This window comes from Palaemon carinicauda, chromosome 22 (assembly GCF_036898095.1).
Source record: "Palaemon carinicauda isolate YSFRI2023 chromosome 22, ASM3689809v2, whole genome shotgun sequence".
Lineage (NCBI taxonomy): Eukaryota > Metazoa > Arthropoda > Malacostraca > Decapoda > Palaemonidae > Palaemon > Palaemon carinicauda.
Window position 1 is genome coordinate 80,788,316 of NC_090746.1, and position 5,000 is coordinate 80,793,315.

Genomic DNA, 5,000 nt, shown 5'->3' on the forward strand with positions numbered 1-5,000 from the left:
AGAGAGAGAGAGAATTAGATTTCAAGTAGACCAATTATTATCAAATCTATCATACCCTGAATCAAGGAAACAGAGATTGAAGTATCATTATTATTATCACCTACGTTAGTTGCTTTTAATAACCCGCTTAATGTTTATTTTAATATAAGATATAATATGATTCATGAGAAGCATATGAAAATTAAACATTGGTGATTTTAAAATGACATGTAACGTTTGATAAAGACGTCCTGGTCTATTTTGTCAAAAAACAAACTTTCATTTATGTCCTTAAACGGGTCGCTTGACTAGAACTGAGGTTGAGGTAAATAAACCACTAAAAATCAAAGAAAAATTGAGGCTGAAAATCGAAATTTTACCCCAAAAAGGTGACAGTCCCAATGAAAAATAGTCAAGAGCAAAAATGACTACATCTGTTTTGTAAAGATTATAAAAGAAAAAGGGATGGAATTCCCCGTTAAAACAACAACCAATTCTGTTTCTTTATTTATATCAAACATGTTGTTCACAGTTTTGTTGTGATTTAATCATAGTCAATAATATTTCCTAGCTGTGTATGTATGAGTGAACAAAAGTATACTTATGGTATATAACATTCGAAATCATGTATTTTCTTTGTAAAGATTATAACGGATTGTAGCTAACATGATGCAACAACATCTCGTTTTTCCAGACAACCAAACATTCGGTTTCAACACGTTCTAATTCTGAGCTGTGGCTAATAGCGAAATCCACATGCCAGATTAATTTATGATTGTCAAAGTTTACCGAGTGGTTAATATGATTAGTCTTTGTGTAAATATTAGCTCATCGTGTTATCTTTTAAATTTTTTTCATGATTTGTTTAATAATTAAGGTGTGTTGTTTTGTGTATTGATACGGAATTTTTATATTTGTTTTTTTATGAGCTAGATAACTGACAATGTTGCATCTCTCTTGACTACAACCGCTTGACAAGGACTTCCCACACATCACTTAACCAGTAGCTCTTAATGCTTATTTGGAATCTCGTTAATGTTGTGTTTTAGAGTTTGATTGTGCGTACTGCCGTGTGTTTAAAATAGTTCATGCTCTTATACCAAATAGCTTTACTTGAAGTTATAAATTTTACAAGTATTTTATGAGAATCCATTTATCTTTTTGATTAAGTATTTGTAACTTTTCATGATCAAACTCAGTTTTATTTTACCCTTTTCCCTCATTTGTGTATTCAGGTAAATTCAATTTTGTGAAAAGCGATGCTGATCTGTTCTTATAAAATTCAAATAGATATTTTTGTTTTTATATAGTGTTGAAGATTAAAAAGTTAATATAAGAATGTGTAAAATCTATTTCGAAAAAACTAATAACAATATAAAATGGCTATTATAAAAAAGATTCAAAGTTAACAACCCGAGAGGAAACATCATAAGTGACCTTAAAATAAAAAAAAATAAAATATTTTCCTGTTATTTTTCCTTTTTTGCGAAAAGTTCATTAACCAAAAAATCATATACCGGGTTGACAGCTCATAAAACATACGACAAACCCACATTTCTCGAGGTATGCACAAAGCCCCTGGGATTACAATAAGAACGACAGAAAGGAAGAAAGAAACGTACGCCGCAAAAGAGAAGAACCGTGAGAATAAGTAACTGGAAATAATAATTTTACGTATAGGGTACGAAAAGGTAAAGTGTGTGTTAACACGATACGTGGCGTGATTTCATGTCAGTAAACAGATAATTATATCTATAACGCTATGAATAATAGCAACACTGAGTATAGTTAAGACAGAGTGGTGGCAACTAATGTCAATTTTTCAATGTAACCATACTTTCTAACGCATTTGATACAATTAAAAATAATCTATGTCCTAGACATTCTCTCTCTCTCTCTCTCTCTCCTCTCTCTCTCTCTCTCTCTCTCTCTCTCGCTACGAAAAATAAATTCCATGAATCTCAATATAGCATTCGGGTAAAGATTACGCACAGACACACAGACACTCATAAATACATACATACATACATACATACACACACACACACACACACATATATATATATATATATATATATAATTGCTTACCGAATTCCATTGTCTTAAATTTCTCTAATTTATAAGCAATGAAACAAACCCAAAAAAACCTAAAAATAAAAATATTTTCCGCAAAAAAAATCAATGGCTAAAATTTCCAGAATTAGAATGGCTCCTCATATTATTAAGAAACTGCATCTCTAGATTTGAAAACTCATGCTAAATCCCAGAACAATCTGTAAGGATATATCTCCATCATACAATCATGGTATATTGTTCTATTAGCCAAAGCTGGTTAGTGTCTGGATACAAAAAATAATCCTAAACCCTGAGATAAGTTATAACATTACTTTGTTAAACTTTATGAAGTTAGTGATAAGCCATCATTTTTTATAATAACCTGTATGTTGTTGGAATACCGGGTTTGCTTTTAACTAAAGGTTAGATATCCACTTGAAAAAAGGGTCATCCAGATAAAGGTTTCATTTACGTTCTATAAAATCAGTTTAGGCGATGATGAAATATCATTCTATCAAAATCACGCAAAATCATAAACAGATTTCACACGAGGAAAAAATATATAATATATCGTAATTCATAGAATTATAGCCATCACCACGCTATATCAGAAGATCGAAAACTGATTATATGAGGATTTAAAATATGTTTTATTAGAATCTTGATTTCTGTATGCGGTCTTTTATATTTTTTTTTTTGGCAGAAATATAAGTTAAATTTGTACACAGAAATATGTAAGTAACATTAAATCTTAAATTCAAGGAGAAATAAAGAGATATACAATTATTTTCTTTCTCAGAGAGGAGAGAGAGAGAGAGAGAGAGAGAGAGAGAGAGAGAGAGGACAACTCCAAGGTTACGATGAGTATTGGCGACATCAAGTTTCAAAATCAACATCATTTCTAATTAAAGCCCCGATTTTATTGGCCCTCAAACCATAATTGAAAATGACTCCGATTGCAAACAGATTTAATTACCGAAATGATTTTTCAGTACTGGATGATAACATTTCCCAATCATAAAAAAATCATAATTAGCATTCATCTTCCATAAATTCAAATCTCGTATGCCGAAGAGAAAATAAATGATCAAAGTAAATTTTCTTACATTTATCAACATTACTTATTGATTTGAGAAGCGTTCTTAAGGAAAGGAAATTTTCTGAAGGTATTTCTATGGGTATATATTTGCCTACGCATCACTGAATAAGTGAATAGCCATGAATTATCATAAATTTTGTTTAATTATCTTTGCACAGTCAAAGTTGGAAAAACTTACTCAAATAAGCTCTATATGGGTAAGGATATTCTTATTCCATGGATGAATAGATCACTAGCAAGGCATTGGTACTCGATACCAGAAATTAAAACAGAAAATGCACATTCCGAGCTATCTGGACACAGAAACATTATACGATTTGTATAATATCTATGCAATCCTTACACCCGTGGCTGTTTGGGGACTTGCTACGTATTCTCTCTTTCCTTTATTCGACTGAAGACGAGGATTATTTTTCATTCGGGATAATTTTCTCAAAAAAAGGGGAAACACAACTAAGAAATCCCAACTCTGATGTACAAAATATTTGTTGCCCAAATCTTTGATACCAGAGTCCATATTGTACCGCAACGTAGTAGCAGATCCAAGCAATTGACTGAATTACTTACGTGGCAACCGTTGGTCTCTAAGATAGAAGTCTCCCCAGTCATTTACGAGGGTATTTCCTTAGCAAAACGAGTTACAAAATGTAGATTTCACACTTTTTCTGCTTTGGAACAGTGTATCAGTGCCCAAAGTCACTGAAGCTTTCTAGGGCAGCTATGTCCAGGTCGAACCGATTGATACAACCGTGGTAGCTGTCTCTGGTAACAGACTAACTTACGTGTCTAATTCAGTAGGGTAGAGGTATGTGGAGCGCAGACCTAAACAGGGATGGATACATGGCGTGAAATAGGTATAGAATAAGAAGGCTGAGTGCTCATCCATACTTATGTGCTATCTATATACAGTAGGTGCATGAAGCGACTAATGTTCTGAATGTTTTACTGCATGGGGCTTCATCATCCGTTATTCAGTAGTTACAAGATAAATGAGCCAGTGAATACATTAGTTTACAAAACACATTTCTCTCTCTCTCTCTCTCTCTCTCTCTCCTCTCTCTCTATATATATATATATATATATATATACATATAAATATACATATATATATATATATATATATCTAACTACTGAATTATGGATGTACCTACGTACATTGAACCATCTACATTATTCGCTTTATACACCTACATAGATAGCTCATCATTAATGCGTAAAGCCCTACAAACAACTTACTTGCAATCTTGTTCTTCCTAGCTATAAGGGCCTTTCCTTTCTATACCTCTTTCTCACTCTATATATATATATATATATATGTGTGTGTGTGTGTGTGTGTGTGGTGAATATACATAGAGAGTTTCATTTTAATCCCGATCAATACTTCAGTTTTGGATCCATCTATATGCGATTACATATGTAACAGATTAGAGGTCTAGAAATATTTTCCAGTTACTTAAATCATTAATAGTGCAAAAAATAAACGCTTAGCTATGAGTTCCATCTTAATGAGGACATATGATTATAAAAACAATAACATATTTAAGTGAATTTTGCATAAGGAATTCCTAATAATCATATGTAGAATTCTATGTAATAATTATATATAGTTTTTCATTGTAACCTCCTACTGTTTATCTCAATACGGGGATTATTTGTTGCAAATCATAATCATATTACTATGAAATTTAGTACTATTTGACCAAATGAAGAAAATAATTTATGATCAATTCGAATGAAGTTGGTAATAACTGTAATCCAATGAAATTAACTAATAAGTCATGTTTTCATTTATCTTTAGTATATGATGAGTACTGTGGCTCTTAATTCAATCTAGAACTGATCTTCATTATTGCAAAAAGTGCTGCGA